General features: G+C 38.2%; 1 pseudogene across 1 annotated transcript in view; it reads left to right on the top strand.

Annotated features, from left to right (window-relative positions):
- Positions 1–18,113, top strand: part of LOC114389449 — a 43,978-nt pseudogene that overhangs the window by 5,607 nt on the left and 20,258 nt on the right. Inside the window, exons 4-14 of the transcript XR_003661773.1 lie at positions 9,360–9,474; positions 12,471–13,337; positions 13,526–13,793; positions 13,876–14,309; positions 14,483–14,609; positions 14,690–14,814; positions 15,366–16,021; positions 16,125–16,242; positions 16,332–16,448; positions 16,678–16,769; positions 17,271–17,422. The product of XR_003661773.1 is annotated as an uncharacterized LOC114389449 (transcript). The remainder of the gene's footprint in view (positions 1–9,359; positions 9,475–12,470; positions 13,338–13,525; positions 13,794–13,875; positions 14,310–14,482; positions 14,610–14,689; positions 14,815–15,365; positions 16,022–16,124; positions 16,243–16,331; positions 16,449–16,677; positions 16,770–17,270; positions 17,423–18,113) is intronic.

The following is an 18,113-nucleotide window of genomic DNA, read 5'->3' as shown; positions in this document are numbered from 1 at the left end:
TAAGTCTGTATGTTACAAAAGAAATTGAAGCACATATTTCTTTATCCATTCTATGAAAAGAAGTAGGCTCAATCCAAAGAGAGATGAAGATTTAGTTCTTATACATACAAATCTTCATCCCCTCTTAAAAAAGAGTAAGAGTTATAAAAATATTGATATTCTTAAATTCAAGTTACTACTCTTTCTCTTGACAAACCAGCTATAGAGGCAATTCTTTTGAGTGACCATGGACAATAAAATGATGAGATTGAAACTGTTAAAATGTGGTATCATGCTATTAAAATTTGATATCATATGTATTATAGTTTTTTATTATGAGATTTTTTTGTCATATTGAACAATTTAATCTCCTTTTATATTATATATTATGCTTATTTGTGTTTTTTTTATCACTTATAAGATTTAGTCATACAAATGAAATTCTATTTTTATATACATACATATTTTTTTTGAAATATCTATTAGCGTACCTGTACTCTAGATTTTTGAAAAATCTCGTATCCTATACCTGTATCCATGCAACATAGGTAGGCACAAATGGGTAACAAAGCTGCTCAAGGTTTCTGTATATCAGAATCTCCCTTAAAAAGAACACCAGAGATACCCTTAAAATGTGTGCATTAGCATTACCAAAGAATAACCACATACACCAAATCAGAGCAGTGGATTGAAGGAGATAACCACATGGGAAAAAAGTGATGCAGCCTCACCAACCACATCCAATTCAACTAGTAGAGGAGTGATGAAAGAAGCAAATAACACTTGGGAAATGGCTAAAGGCATGGGAGTCAATTATGAAAAGGAGGAGATAAGGATGATATCCAGAATCAAAATATTAGAAGGAAGAGACAAAAACAATGCAGATGTGCTGGGAAGAGGACATGGAGAATAATAAAGTTGGTCACTTATAACATCAGAGGCCTAGGAGGGGGGATGGTGTTAAGAGAAGTTCAATAAGGAGATTGGTACTAAAAGAACAGGTGGATATGATCTGTTTGCATGAGACGAAAAAAGAAAGTCCAGCAATAAATACAGCGGGAGGAGTTTTGCTGGGCACTGAATTGATAGATCCATTTGCATGGAGTTGTGGGGTGATTCTGAAGTTTGCTGGGCAGAAAGTCCAGCAATAAATACAGCAGGAGGAGTTTTGTCTATATGGAGTGAAGAATCATTTGCAATGCAGAGGAAGTAGTGGGTAGTGGTTTCATAATGCTTGAAGGCATTTGGAAGGAAGATGGAGAAAGAATTGCCATTGTAAATACATATGCACCCTGTGACATAGTATTGAAGAGAGCTTTATGGGAGGAAATAAAAAAGATTAAGCAAGAAAGCCAGCTAGATGTGGTGCATCATAGAAGATTTTAACTGTGTTTGCAAAAATTCTGAACTTGTTGGGGCCAGTCAAAGAGATCAAGGCAGTGGGGTGATGAGGGAATTCAGTGCGTGGTTGGAGGAGCTTGAAGTGGAAGATGTGCCATGTGTTGGACGTGATTTCACACGGTATAGGCCAAATGGAGTGGCGAAAAACAGGTTAGATAGGATATTGGTTTCACATGCCTGGTTTGCAAAATGGCAAGGGAGCGCGCAATATATTATGGATCGGAACTTTTCAGACCACTGTCCGGTTCTCCTAAAGATCAATAATGTTGACTGGGGGCCAAAATCGTGAATCTGCTACCCTTTTAGAGGAAGAAATGATTATGAGAAAATAGCTACAAGGCGAATTATGGCAGATTGCTCACTCAAAGGAGTCCATTATGAGATAGAAGGCCAGAAGGTGGCTTAAAGAGGGGGATTGTAATTCCAGATATTATCACCTTTTAGTAAACTGGAAGTGACATCATAATATGCTAAGAGGTGTGAGGGTGGGGGGGGGGGGGATTGGCATAGGTTAAAGAGGAGGTGAAACAGTTTCTTTTAGAGTAGATTCATGGAATCCACAGATGATAGGCCAAATCTTGATGGGGTTGAATTTAAGTCGATTAGCCTGCAAGACAACTCTCATCTGGTTGCTCCATTTGAGGAGGAGGAGGAGGTCAAGGCTTCTGTTTGGGAATTTGGCAACACGAAAAGTCTGGGACCAGATGGTCTGGATTTCAAGTTCATCAAGGAATTCAGGGACATAATGAAGATGGATGTTATGCCCTTCCTTGGGGAATTTCATGCTAATGAAATTTTCCCAAGGGGAAACAATGCCTCGTTTATAGCCTTGATTCCTAAGGTATAGGATCCAATAGGTCTACAAACCTATTTCGCTCGTAGGGTGTATTTACAAGATCGTTGCCAAGATCCTATAATCTAGGCTTAAGAAAGTGTTGCCTGAAATTATTAATGAGCGACAAAGTGCATTCATAGAGGGCAGACACTTCTTCCAGAGTGTTGTTACTGCTAATGAGGCTATTGATGAAGCAAGGAGATGTAAGAAGAGATGCTTAGTCTTTAAAGTAGACTATGAGAAAGCATGACTCAGTGAGCTGGGAGTTCCTCCTCTACAAGCTCTATTTTTTACCTGGCTGTGGCTAAAATTTTTTGAGAGAAACTTCAATATACCTTTGCATTACTGGTCCAGCAACATTAAGGCTGTTTTTTTGTATAGGGGGAGGGTGATGCTAACTAATTTTTTGTTTTTGTTGGTTTCTCAGCTGTATTATTAGTTACTGGACTCTGGTACACTAATATGTACTTCAGCTGGTCCATATTAGGACACCATAGTTTGATGTATTGACTAGTATGGCTGAGCTGTACATATATCAGTACAACTTGTACTGTCTTACTATTTTATATATAATACATACTTATTTTTGCTATCAAACAATATGATTAATGGTAGGAAAAAAACTTTTAGGGAGTTTTCTCAAGTTTGAGCTGTACTTTTTCTTGTCACAGATAACACTAGTGATACTAGTTCTTAGAGAGATGAAAGGTAGAGAGAGAGAGAGAGAGAGAGGTAGAGAAAGAGAGTGTAGAGAGAGAAACACTGGGTGGGGGAGAGACAGTCTGAGAGGTAGGAGAGCACGGAGAGACAGAGCGAGCCTCGGAGAGGTTTCCCGACGGCGCTATGTCGGAAACAGGGGAAGATCTAAGATTTCTAATTTGGTGACTAACTGGAGAGACCACAAGGATATCACATCCTTCTACTTTTCTCGTTTCGCTGAAGATGTCACAGAGAAAGAACTCTGGTATCATTTCAAAAAATGGGAGGATGTTAGAGAAATCTTCATTCCCAAAAGACCTAACTCCTCGGGACGAAGATACGGTTTTGTTAGGTTCAAAGGGGTTCATGATATCCCCTACCTGGCGAAACAGCTCGACAGCATGGTTATAGGGGGGTTGAAACTGTTCGTCAATCTCCCAAAGTACGGCAGGGTGTCGCAGAGGGAGACAATGACGGCGATCCAAACACGGCAAGGCCCTGACAGTAACAAGGATGAGGAGCTTCGACGTCAACATGTTAAGCCTTCATCATATGTTGAGGCGCTGAAAAGAAACATAAGAAGGCCAGAAAATCAGAGGACAACAACCAACATCATCAATGACATACCTTCATTAACCAAGATTCACCTTCAAGTGGAGTCAGAAGACACGCTATGGTTAAAGGATGCATGGGTAGGCCGCCTTAAAAATCCGGCTTTGTTTGAACGATTGGAAGACGAGTTTCGTTGGGGGCTTGGACTGGAGGCGATCCCCAGATATTTGGGTGATGATAAAGTGCTGTTCTTGGGTCTCACTGATGACGACGCGGACAATCTCATCAATGGCGGAATAACAGGGGGGTCAAGTGTGCTTTCTTCCATTTCAAGGTGGAATCCTCGTTTACGAGTAGGATGTCGACTTACATGGATTCAATGTTGGGGGATTCCTATTCAAGCGTGGAACCAGAAATTTATCAGTCAAATTGTTGCGGACGTGGGCGAATTGGTAGATTTGGATGACTCAGTGGAGGAGAAGAGGAGATTGGACAGAGCAAGGGTCCTCGTTAAGACTACAAGGAGGCCTTTAATTCAACATACGGTGGAGGTGCAGATTGGAGAAGAGCAGTTCATGGTCCAGATTGCTGAGGAGTGCTGTGGCGGATGCCAAGATCGTTGTCGGAGAGGGAGACACGCGCGTGGGTCATCGGAGGAGCTTAACTCCTATGACAGCTTCCTCGACAGCTCATCTTTCACCAACTGGGGTATAGGGGATAACGACTCATTTGTGCCGGAAACGGAATCATGTAGCGGTCGTCCGAGCACAATGGCCGTCGACGGCGCAGATCACAATGGGGAGCAGCAACCGCAATATCTGCCGGTTTCGGATTTGCACATTGCCCATCACGGCATCGTCGCCGAGACCGAAGTCGGACCTGAAGTCCGACAGTCTCCCCCTTTACCCACTGGTCAAGTTTTTACAGGTTACCCGCTGGACAATGTTTGTCGGGCTGTAGGTGGAGACCAGCGGACAATCACGCACGGACCAAATTTGAATTTCCTGCAGGTCCCGGCCACCAATGACACTCACGATACTGAAAAAAAAGGGGCCATGCAGCAGGCAACTTTGCTGAACAGAGGAGATGCTTTTCAGTCATATCACCAATTTGGTAACGAAGAACATGGTGAGTCCAGTGGATTGGAAATGAATCAAAAGCTGGATATTGAAGTAGGGGGTGACGTGGAGAAGGTTCATGATATGACCATGACACGGGGCATAGGTAAACACAAGGAGGTGGAGGCCCTTTATGCTGGAGAGGAAGCACGTGCAACACTTAATCATCAGAATTCCAGTTTTACCCCAAAGGATAAAAGATCCAATTTGGGCCTTAACCCAACAGCAGGGGGAGGTGCAAATATTTTCCAGGTATATTCCAGGCATAGAAGGTGCAAGAAGAAACCACTTATGGGCCTATTCTCATCGGGCTCAGGTGCTGAAGCAAAGGAAAGACTCTCACAACTTCCAAACACTCAGCTCTCGTCACTTCAAAGGGAGCCAGTCAATGACAACTTTGATATTTCACTCCAGCCACAGCTTACTAATGGAATTAAAGAGGCAACTTTTGAACCTGAGAAAACAGGTAATCCGGACGCTTTTCAGATGTGGAGCATGGCCAAGCAATTGGGCCTCACGGGAGAGGGAAGCAAGGAGATTATTATTCAAAAGTTTCAACATATGGAGGAGAGAGACAGGGCAGAAGCTATTTGCAGGGAGACAACAGCTGACATTAATGAAAATAATTTCATATAATGTTAGAGGCCTTGGGAGGGGTGTGAAGTGGGGCGCTATTAGAAGATTAGTAAGGCTGGAGGGCGTGGACATGCTATGTCTTCAAGAGACTAAGAAAGAGGTGGTGGACAAAGCCATGTGTCAGGCTTTATGGGGTCATGCAGAGGTAAATTGGGATTTCCTTCCAGCTATAAGTTCAGCAGGTGGCATTCTCTGTTTATGGGGTGAAAATTCCTTTAGGTTGCAGCGGAAATTCAGTGGTCCTGGTTTTATTTTACTGATGGGAGAATGGGTTCAGGAAGCTCAACTAGTCACAATCGTTACTATTTATTCACCTTGTGATATAAATAGGAAAAGAATCCTGTGGGATTCTGTAAAACAATTGAGACAGGCACTGGTTGGAGGGTTGTGGTGTATTTTGGGGGATTTTAATTCCATCAGAAGACCTGATGAAAGGTTTACATCTGGCCATAGCTTGGCTGAGGACAGTTCATCTACTGAATTTAATGAATGGATAGAGGATTTGGAGGTCTTGGAGGTTCCGTGGCTTGGTAGAAATTTTACGTGGTATAGACCTAATGGTGCCTCTAGAAGCAGACTTGATAGGTTTCTTATCTCTCATGAATGGCTTGAAAAATGGCCTAACAGCATTCAAACTGCTCTCGCAAGGAACTTTTCGGATCACTGCCCAATTGTCCTTCGTTCTAATGAGATTGATTGGGGCCCCAAACCTTTCCGGATAATGGATTGTTGGCTTCTTGATAGATCTTTCAAAGAAACTGTCCGTCACAGCTGGACATCCTTCCAACAACCGGGGTGGGGAGGTTATATCCTTAAAGAGAAAATAAAGAATTTAAAGACCAGCTTGAAGAGATGGAATAGAGATCACTTTGGAGATTCTCTCACAAAGGTCAAAAAGATCGAATCTGAATTGAATAAGCTGGAGGAAGACACAAATCAAAGGCAGCTATCTCATCATGAAGTTCAGCAAAGGAAGAAGCTGCAGGAACAGCTTTGGGTAGCAGCCCAAGCTCATGAGTCTATTTTGAGACAAAAATCAAGGTCAAGGTGGATTAAGGAGGGAGATTGCAATTCCAAATTTTTCCATATGTTGATAAATGCAAATCGGAGCAGAAACTCTCTAAAAGGGGTTATGGTGGATGGCGCTTGGACAACTGAACCTCTTAAAGTGAAGGAGGAAGCTAAGGCTTATTTCTCTCAAAGATTCAGAGAATCAGATCTGCACAGGCCTAAATTGGATGGCATTCATTTTTCATCTATTACCCATCATCAGAACAGCTTGCTAGTGGCACCTTTTGTGGAGGAGGAAGTGAGGTCGGCAGTTTGGGATTGCGGTAGTGACAAGAGCCCGGGTCCTGATGGACTTAATTTTAAATTCATCAAGTATTTTTGGCAGCTGATTAAACCTGATGTCCTTAGGTTTTTAGATGAATTTCATGTCAACGGGGTCTTCCCTAGGGGTTGTAATGCATCCTTCCTAGCCCTAATTCCTAAGGTGGCTGACCCGCTTGTTTTGAATGATTATAGACCTATATCTCTTATAGGCTGTATGTACAAGATCGTGGCAAAGATTTTGGCTAAGAGATTGAAGAAAGTGCTGCCTACTATTATTAATGAAACGCAAGCTGCATTTATTGAAGGAAGACATCTCCTCCAAAGTGTTCTTATAGCTAACGAAGTGATTGATGAAGCTAAAAGGAGTTCCAAACCTTGTTGCATCTTCAAAGTTGATTTTGAGAAGGCTTATGATTCGGTATCATGGGAGTTTTTGTTTTATATGTTAAGCAGAACAGGTTTTCACCCTAAATGGATAAGTTGGATGGAGGGCTGTTTGAAATCTGCCTCTATTTCGGTCCTCATAAATGGCAGCCCCACATCGGAATTCTTACCCCAAAGAGGTCTTAGACAAGGAGACCCTCTTGCTCCATTTTTATTTAATGTGGTTGCTGAAGCATTGAATGGCTTGATGAGGTCAGCTGTGGAGAATAACATGTACAAAGGTTTTAATATTTCAGGCAGTGATGTGTCCATTAGCCTTTTGCAATATGCGGATGACACTATTTTTTTTGGGGAGGCCTCTTTGGATAATCTGAAAGCTATTAAAGCTATTCTCAGAACTTTTGAATTGGTTTCTGGTTTAAAAATCAATTTTGCTAAGAGTAGCTTTGGAGCTTTTGGAATGAATGACCTTTGGAAGCAAAGGGCAGCTAGGTATCTGAACTGTAGTCAGTTGGTCCTTCCTTTTATCTATCTTGGCATACCTATTGGGGCCAATCCGAGGCGAGCTCGTGTATGGGATCCAATCATTCAAAAATGTGAGAGAAGACTAGCTAGGTGGAAGCAGAGGTTTATCTCTTTTGGGGGGAGAGTGGCTCTTATCCAATCAGTACTTACCTCTATTCCTATCTATTATTTTTCATTTTTCAGGGTACCAAAATCAGTTATCAACAGATTAATCAAGCTTCAAAGGAGTTTTCTTTGGGGAGGGGGTCAAGACAGCAAGAAGATTGCTTGGATAGCTTGGGAGAAAGTGTGTCTTCCTAAACACAAGGGGGGTTTAGGCATCAAAGATATTCTGACTTTTAATTTGGCCTTGCTTGGTAAATGGATGTGGAACCTTATGCAGCACCAAGGGTCTCTTTGGGTAGCAGTTTTGGAGGCTAAATATGGGGGTTGGAGAGGTTTACTTGAAGATGGAAGAGCCAACACGCAGTCCATTTGGTGGAGGGATTTAAAAAGAGCAGTTCAGCACTCTCACCACGGTATAAGTCTTCAACAGCAATTCAAATGGAAGGTAGAAGCTGGGGATAAGGTTAAATTTTGGGAAGATAGATGGATTTGTCATGATCAATCTCTAGCTGAAAAGTATCCTAGGCTATATCTGATTTCTTCCCAGCAGCAGCAGCTAATTGGTCAAGTGGGGGAGCATATTAACTCCTCTTGGGAGTGGCGTTTTATTTGGAGAAGACCGCTGTTTGATAGTGAAGTTGATTTGGCCATCACTTTCCTCTCTGAAGTTGATGGTCAAGTTATTCTCACTCATGGGGCTGATAGGTGGGTGTGGGTAGCAGATCAGTCGGGTATTTACTCTACTCAAAGTGCTTATGAAGTGTTATGGGAAGGGGTTGCAGAGGAGAATTTAGAGGATTGTTTCCGGGTGTTATGGAAAATTAGGATTCCAAGTAAGATAGCGATTTTTGCTTGGAGGCTCCTTAGGGATAGGTTACCTACAAAATCAAACTTGCAGGCTAGACAAGTGCAGATTCCTGATTTAAATTGTCCCTTTTGTGGAAGGATGGAGGAGGATGCTTCCCACCTATTTATCCACTGCAGTAAGATCCAACCTTTATGGTGGGATTCTATGTCCTGGATAAATCTCAAAGGTGCTTTGCCTTTGAGTCCAAAACAGCTGTTCATGCAGTACTCATTTTTGCAAGAAGATGGTAGAAGGAATAGGAGGTGGCAATACTGGTGGTTGGCTATCACTTGGTCTACATGGCAGCTTCGAAACCGAATTCTGTTCTCTGGAACGACTTTTGATGGAAACAAATTGGTTGAAGACGCCACTTTCTTAATGTGGACGTGGCTTCATAATTTGGAGAAGGATTTTACTATTCATTTCAATCACTGGTCCAGTAACTTCAAACATCATTTTTTGCAGTAGTAGGGATGTTTTTTGGGATCATATCACATGTTTTTTCTTCCCATATTTTGGTTCCTAATCAGACTTATGTTGCCTGATTGAGGAACCATATTTATGGTGTCTATCTCTGTATTTAGTACCTCTGGTACTTTTCTAATATATATATAGTTTTATCTTTGCTGATCAAAAAAAAAAAAAAAACATACTTATTTTTGCTGATAAAAAAAAAAAAATTCTTCCTAACATAAACTTCCCTTATTGGTGAGCTGTTAACAATACACCTCTTCAAATGTTTCACCTTGTCCTCTAGGTGAAATATAGGAAGTATCTTGAATGGTCAATTTGCTACTATGTTAGAGTAATAGAATATCGGGAGTAAGAAAATCCGGGGCTCTCCTGTGTTTCTTATCCATATTTAAAAAATGTGTTATTTTATAAGCTTCTTCCTTGTGATTGTGACTGATTTTGAACTTTTATGATTATTTTGATATTGCAGGGATTACATTTATTCCTTGAGCACAACTGTGTCTGCCTTTTCAATGGCTTCTGACATAACAGCTGAAGGATTCACTGTTTTGTCATTTTTGGATGAGGTGTCTATGATCTATAAGGTGATTATCTTTTCTACCCATTTAAGTCAAATGATGCTTATTGTTTTGTTGTGTAGTATAGTTGGTCAGGAACATGAATAAATTAATTGTCAGAGAGAGGTATTTGATATTTCTAATGTTGCTTCTTATTTATCAAATAATAAGTGATCTGTATAAAAGCAGTTAGAGTTGGTGTCAAAATATTCGATTTCAATTTTTTATATAATCAAAATATTTAACTTATGCCAGAAGAGAGGTTGAGATCTATTGTTTAGGTTCAGTGTTTTGTTGGGTAATTATAAAAGTTAGATGTTAAGTTGTTATTAAATGGATTTGCCGACGACACTCTCTGTCACCCTCTTTTTATTTTTTAACACTCACTCTATTATTGGATCTTAGAATGTGGGTTTGAGCCTAACTCAACCCCAAAAGCTAGTTCAAAAGGTGAGGGTTTCCCCCCACTTATATACTTTATGTTGGCCTTATCTCTAGCCAATGTGGGACTTGGATTTTTTCCAATATTGGATGAAATTTGTCGGAAATCATCAATTTCGGTGGGTCACACTTCTCATTTAATGAATCTCTCTCCTTATTTAGAAGTAGGACCCACTAAAATTAGTGATTTCCAATAAATTTCAGTCAATAATAGAGAGTGTTGCTAACATTCCTCATTATTATATTTATTGTTTTGTCCATTATTTCATTATTTTTGTTTTTATATTGTACATATTTGTTATTTTCTGTCTTTTATTAGGTTAGGACAGATTTGTTGCCTTTAATATGGCTCTATTCTAGGCAAGTAATTATGAGTGTAAGTCTATATAATTTGAATCCCCTTTTCCCGGTAATGAGTAATGACTGAAAAGTAATGTTCTGAAAATTTTCTTTCTAGTTGGTGTCAGAGCTCTACAGTCTGTAGGTTTCTGCTCCTGCTGTGTAGTTGTCATTCTTTTCTATTCAATGTGCTGTGTGCCTTAGGCATGCCTTATTCCTGGATTACTTTGTGCTTTCTTTGTGCATCTTGCATTATGTGCAGTAGCTTAGGTGTCTTGTGTCCCTACTGTTAGTGGAAGGCCACCCTCTGTTAGAGCCACCTGAAACTGGTCACTGCCTACTAGTGCCTAGAGCCTTGCTGGCAAGAAAAACTCCATGCCTCTCCACGCTCATAGAGATCCTAGTGTGAGATCCATGCATCTTCTCGGCCTCTGTTCATTTCACTGTTGGTCCCATTTGATCTCCAGCATCCGTACACCTGTTCTACTCATTAGACGCTCCAGTTGCCTGATAGCACTGCGGGCCAGCAATTAAGAGAGTCTATGTTAGGAAGAAAAAGAATGGGACAGCAGAAAATAAAGTCCAGGCTAATTGAATGTAATTGAAAGTTAATAGTTGTAGAAATAGGTTCAGATTACAGTGTTTTGAGTTCTAGGTTCATTATTTGCTGTATACTATAGTTCCCAGATCTGTTTCTGTTTTCTAGATACATTATTGTTCATTTCTGTACATAATTAACATTTTGTGTAATATACGATATCAGTCCAGTGCTTTGACACTGAACAATTCACCCAAATTATATTTTTTTCTTCCACTAATATCTCAGTTTTAACATGGTATGTAGAGCCTTCTATATTTCTTTTTGCTGTGTGTTCTCCTCTCTCTTCTGTGGCTGCCCATTGTTGGTTAATTTTGAATAAAGAAAGATAGCAAATAGAAAAGGCAATGGGATTGAATAGGACTCCATATTTAAATGCATTGAAATAACTGAATAAAAGATCATGCTCCTTGATTTTAGGAACTGCTACTGATAATGGGAAAATAATATCAGAAACTAACTTCAAATCAGAAACTAGCTTATCCATAACAGCAAAATGATAAATTTGACTTATTCAAACTAAAACTACTTTGACAACCTCACAAAGGCACGATCTCAACACCCATCTTAGATCCGCCATACGCAGATTCTTTAATGAAGGCTGGATGTGAACAGGACAAATGTGAAATTGGAAATTTGGATAAGTTGTCTACAGTGATAGGTAGGGCACACAGGGACCTACTATGGAGGCTGGAACAGTGGAAAAGAGGCTCCTAGATCAGGAGTGACACGCCAACTTGAATGAATAATTTCTTGATATTATTTCTGGATATTGAAACTGTACCAGACATTACATTATATAGGCTAAGCAGTATACTTACTTTCCTTAAACTAGTCTAAAAATAGGGTAACTACAAACAACCAGCCGTACTTTTCAACAATTATGATACAGCTAGTGCAGGACTGGGACAACTAGTGGTTTTTTTAAGACTATGGAGGCATTTGTTTCAAGGTATAATATTACATTTCCAGGAATATTATGCCTAGGAATATTATGCCTAGGAATATTATTCCCAAAAATATGTTTGGTTGACATCTATTAATTTATTTTTAAATTGTTTAATTGGAAAATTGAAAAAATAAAAGTGGAAGATGGAAGTGGGGATATGTAGTTATTGTAGAAAATAACTTCCATTCTTATGGGAATGTTAGATACCCACCTTTCACCTTGGGAATAAGAAGGAAGGCAAATATGCATGTTCAATTTTCATGGGAATCAACAATTTCTGGGAATGCTTTTTCAAAACTTGTACCAAACATGGAAATGTGATATTCCCAAGTGGACTTTCCTGGGAATCATTTTTGATACCTTGAAACAAACACAACCTATATGGTTATTATGATAATTCAGAGAATGAAAATATTGAAAGTGAAAGTAATTCTGACTATTGATTTTCTGTTAAATGAGTTAAAAAAACTCAAATATACAACTATAGCTTGAGCTGCAAGCTTGTCAGTTAACAAACTCTAGCAGTGCCGACTCAGCTCAACACTAATATACATGAGGACATACAGTAGCCTAACACTGAGTACACTAAGTACTCTCATTTATTTTGCAACTGTAGATTTAATAGATGCAGTTCTATTCTAATTTATGTATGTATATTACAAAGTCATGATTAAAGGATCTTTTCCCTGTTGACAGGCGGTTGCAAGTTTGTCTTCTGTGGTATCTTGTCTGTTTAGTAGCTTTGGCAATGCTGATTTCATACATCCTGAAACTATTCAACAATCACTGTTTGTAGCACCTGATAGCAGTGAGGCAATTACCCGAGGAGCTTTACTGAAGAATAATGTCTGCCCTTTTTTTATTAATCTGACCTGCAGATTCAACTCTATGGAGATTGTTCTTCATAATTCTAGGACAAGTGATAATTTGGAGAGTTCTACCACAAAGTTTCACTCTTTAACTGAAAACAAAATGGATGTACATAAGTTGCCTGGCTGTGGAATATGGATTTCTGTTCAGCAAACAACTATTGTAATATCTTGTGAAGAAGGGAAAATGGATCTCCTGACTGATTTATCAAGAATTCTGTCTTCTGTTTTTGAATTCAAGAACTCAGTTGGATACAACATTGATCATATTGTACTTGAAAATTTACTATTGCGTTCTATTAATTGTTTACATGAAATATCTATTTTGGGTTGCTTGTTTACTTTATGCTTGAGTGGTATTCAAAATACCTCATCTTCAGGAACTGCAAGCAAAACATTTGGTGGTTTTAATGCTAATGGCAATACATCTTACTCAGTACGAGAAACTAATTTGACAGCCTCTGAAAGGTTAAGTAATCAATCTTCCCAATCAGTTATAAAAATGGGATCTCCTACAAATATCAGCATGCCAGCTTCAGCTAGTCACTGGTTACTAATAGATGTTGCAATAACTAATATCTTCATAGGGAGATGTTCACTGAAGAGTGATCTGATTGAAGCACATAAATTGAATAAGCTTCATTCTTTGCTTTCAATTGGTGGAGAGTTTCATATGATATCCTGGAAGGTCCAGGTAATTATTTAAGGAGCTAGAAAGGGATTAATAATCTCTCAAACATGTTCCTGCATCTATTTTTTGTGCCTTTTACAAATTGAATCTCAGTGAGTTTATCAATTTTACAGATGAAGCTGTTTTTGTTGAACATCCCGGAATTTAAAATTTACATCTTATCATACTAAATTATAAATGTTATTGATCAGGGTGGATTCATTTTTCTTGAAACAACATCTTTGGCAATGGCCATTGATAACTATTCTTCATATCTTCATTGTATTGGCAATCTCACTTCTGATGCACGACAACCTAATAAAGGCACCAAGAAGGATGAGGATGGAAACAATACTTTAGATGATGTGATTGATCAAGGGACTGCTAGTACATCTCAACAAGCTTCACGTAGATTGCCGGATGCATTTCAGTTATCTTTGTCTGACTTTGTTTTTGTTTTAGCTCTTGAAAACGAATCTGGTAAATAATCTCTTCTCTAGTTTTGTAGTGTAACTTGGATTTTTTTTTTCTTTTCCAAATATAATACAGTTCACTACTGCAGGTGGTATCCAAGAAATTATGGTAGAGGTTGACATTCATCTGAATTTTGAATTGGCAACTACTGGGAGGAAATTAACAATTGACCTTTCTCGTTTATCAATCCTATCTCAAATTATGCAAGGGAGGGTGGAAGATGAAACAGCAATTCCTCATTTTTCTTCTGTTTCATCAAAAGATTTGTCATCTCAGCTTACTTCAGCAGATCCTATTTCAGGATTTCAGAACTTTGGTGCATTGAACTCAGTTAGTGAAGCAAGTAGTTCAAAAAACATTGTTCCTGTTCAGTTAAGTCATCAAAACCAAATTTTGAAAAATTTAAGAGCTTTCATGTCACTGGAGAGGCCAGATAATGGTACTATGCATTTGTCTCGGTGTTGGTTTGGCATTGGTTCTCTTTCAGGTTTTGATATGACACTTTCTGTATCTGAAATTCAGGTGAACTTTAATAGTATTACTAATTTATTATAATAGTCAATAGTTGCCCCTGCTGCTTTGTTTTTTAATCAAATATGACAGTCTTTTATTATTGTTTTCTTTTCCTGCATGTACAGCTACTAAAGTTATGTTGCATTTGTTCTAACTTATGTTTTGCTATGCTGATATGCCAGACAATTTTGTTACTGTACTCCGCACTCTCTGGGATATCTAGTCAGAATACAATAAAAAATTTGGAGAGAAATCATTGGTCTACTAGCCATGAAGTTGACAATAGTTTGGAAGCAATGATTCCTGATGGTATTCCAACTCTAGCTATATGCTATCTGTCTGTAATCTATTGCAAAATTTCAGTTGTAATTAGCTATGATCTTGTGTAGGGGCAATTGTTGCTATTCAAGATGTCAACCAACACATGTATTTTACAGTTGAAGGTGAAGAAAAGAATTTCAGTTTAGGCGGTGTCATGCATTATTCACTTGTAGGAGAAAGGGCTCTTTTCATGGTATGAAATATGTCTAGCTTATCTTCCTTTCTATTTTATTTTATTTTTTTAATCACTGTTCGATCTTTGGCTCTATCTCTCAATTGCTGCAAATTTTGCAGATGTCCCTCTCCATTCAGTAATATATTCTTGACATCCTTGTTAAACTCCTAATTATCTGTTTTTAGAAAATAAAGTAATTTTACGGTCTTAGCAATTAGCAAAGCATTGGAGTTTTTTTTTTTTTGGGGGGGGGGGGGGGAGGGAGGGGTACACCCTTATTTTCTCATTTTAGAAGAATCAAACTGTTATAGTTTTATTGGAGTTTGATTTAGACTATCTTAATTACTCACTTATCAAATCAGTAATACTTTTAGTTGTTGTAGGTGTGATTTTTGTTAAGTTGTGGAAGTTTGTGTTTGTGATAAATGAGAAATAAGAATTTTTCTGACTTTAGTGTGCTTATCCAGCAGTATGTTTTTAATTTATATGCATGAAGATTACAGAGATAAATAAATTACAAATACAATTTACAAGGGAGTTATTAGGTTAACACTATTGCTTTTCTTCAGGTCAAACATTGTCCCCAAAGAAGGTGGAAGTCAACGGTTTTGTGGTTTTCCTTTATATCATTGTTTGCTAAGAATGATATGGGTGTGCCGTTAAGATTAAATTTTCAACCAGGATCATGTTTTGTTGACATCTCTTGTACTAATGATGGAGGATGTGCACTTTGGAGAGTTTATCCTCCTCAAGGTGAAAACTATGTAGGAATCACTGACTCAGAGGCTAGCAATCAATCAATGAAGAGAACTTTCTACCTTGTGAACAAAAAGAATGACTCTGCTATTGCTTTTGTTGATGGTGCTCTAGAGTTTGTCAGGAAGCCTGGAAGTCCAATCAAGTTCAAAGTTTTTAATGATATTACTGCTGCTTATGGCATTTCAGAGACAGCCAGCTATCCTAGAATGGCTCCACAAACTACTCTGCGCACAGATGAAGAAAGTACTTCGTGGCAGGGTGGGAAACATCCTTGTATTGATATAAGAATTGAAAAAATTTCTCTGAATATCGTTCATGAACTTTCAGATACAGAATATCTTTTCCCTCTCATTTGCTTGTTCATCAACAATACACAACTTATTATACAAACTTTAGCAACAAAATCCAGGGTCATAAGCACGTCAAGTGCAGTAGCACATTATTTTGATGCTGAAAGAAACTTATGGTTAGTCTAAATTCCCATTTGAAATGTCCACTCCTGTACACTTACTTTTTAACACGTTTCAATTGAACTACATTCATGATATTATTTTATTTTTAAATTATAGGGGAGAACTTCTCCATCCTGTTGAAATTTGCATTTTTTACCGATCTAATATTCAAGCCCAGCTTTCAGAGTATAGATCTCATGCTGTGCCTGTTAATTTCTTCTGCAGAATGAAAGAGGTTGTTAGAGTTATATCTGTTTTTTTGGTTCTTTATTTTCATTTAGCATTGTATCACTATTTTCTTAAAATTATTGATCATCTGGACAGATGGACGTTTACCTAAATGAGAATTCATTGGATGTGCTTCTCTTTGTGATTGGGATACTGAACCTATCTGGTCCTTATTCACTGCGAAGCTCCATCATTCAGGCTAACTGCTGCAAGGTTCTAAAACTAGTGCATCAATGTGTTCTTACCATTATAAAGAAACAAAAGGACCTATTTGATGGTCCTTCTCTCATTTTCCATTTTTGCTTAATCTCATTTTGTTTAATCTTCTCATTGTCTATATCTTGTTTACCTTAAATCAAATAAGCTAATGTTTTAAGCTCTACTAAATTAATAGTGCAATTGGTATCATTATGATCAACTAATAATAATTGCTAGATGGCAGGTGGAAAATCAGTCAGGCTTAAATCTTGTTGTTCACTTTGATCAGCAAAGTATAACAATACCCAGAAAACAGTCTGCCTCCATTTTATTAAGGTATGCAATTGTTATTCATTTCCATGTATATGACTTATTGTCAAATATCAAACAACCCTTTTCTTATGCTGGAGAGTGTAGGCTCTGGCAAAGAAAAGAAATTTCATTTCCACACTTATTTAATTGCTATTTTCATACATAGCATACATATTCCTGATTAATTTTTTTAGTATTATTTCACAATCATTTGATTTTGGTTGGAAATTTGACTATTTGATCCAATATCTTGATTTTTGGCTTCATCGAGGTTGATGCTTTATTGAATGGTAGCTCTTGATAAAATTGTGTTCATATTTTGTGCTTATCTGATGTTATGATAATGTTTTCGAAGGATCCATCTTTCCTTTCTCTTTTGTACTCCTCTCTTCTATTTTAAGCAATGATTCATGCCATGTAATTAAGTTATTGCTTATTCATATTTGTTATTGACGAGAAAATAAATATTTATTGTTGGATACCTGTGTTTTTTATTATCGTGAATTTGTGATTTTTATGTGACAGGAGGATCTCTGATTTCAAACATCAAGCTTCAGAAGCAACTTCTATTTCTATCCAACTTACTGATTTTGGTTCTTTTGCAACTTCTTCTAATCATCTCTTACTTTCACGAACACAAACTCTTGCTTGGAGAACTCGAATTATGTCTACAGAAGGTTTTTCATAACTATTTTCTTTCCCATGCATTATTGTTAAACTGACATTATCTAAAATGGTCTACAGTAAAATTATTTAAAGACACTTTTTTACTATGGCAATGTTGTTTCTAGCCACCAAAGTATTTGAACTACATTTCGTATGCAGTATGCTGCCTTCATTGAAATATTAATTTTGTTACCTTATCTTCTTGAATTATTTGTGACATGCAATATAAATGGAATTATCTGACATGATGGCAAATTATTGATAAACAATATATTTCATACTCATTCATTGCTATGAAGTTTCTTAACCATGGTTGGAGGTGTTGAGTGGTTGTTGGAAAAGCCGCCTTATTGTGGACACCCCGTAGCCTGCTTGCTTTAGTTGTTTCCTCTTTGAGGGTTGCCTGAAGTACAACCTTGAGGGTGGTGGTTTAGTCCCACATCGACTAGAGATATGGCCAACTTAAAATATGTAATTGGGGGGCAACCCTCACCTCACAAGCTGGTTTTGTAGGGTTGAGTTAGGCCTAAACCCATAATTCTAAGATGGTATCAAAGTTTATCCTAGATCCATTGTTGGGCTACTTGCATTTGGCATGCTCTGGGATGGAAGTCCTAGGCGTGAAGTGGAGTGTTGGAAAAGCCGTCTTAATTGCGGACACCTCTTAGCCCGCCATAGTTGCGGCCTCTTTGGGGGTTGCCT

The sequence above is a fragment of the Glycine soja genome, chromosome 16 (genome assembly GCF_004193775.1).
Source record: "Glycine soja cultivar W05 chromosome 16, ASM419377v2, whole genome shotgun sequence".
Taxonomy (NCBI): Eukaryota; Viridiplantae; Streptophyta; class Magnoliopsida; order Fabales; family Fabaceae; genus Glycine; species Glycine soja.
Note: the sequence above shows the minus strand (reverse complement) of the source record. Positions and strands in the feature narration are given on the sequence as shown.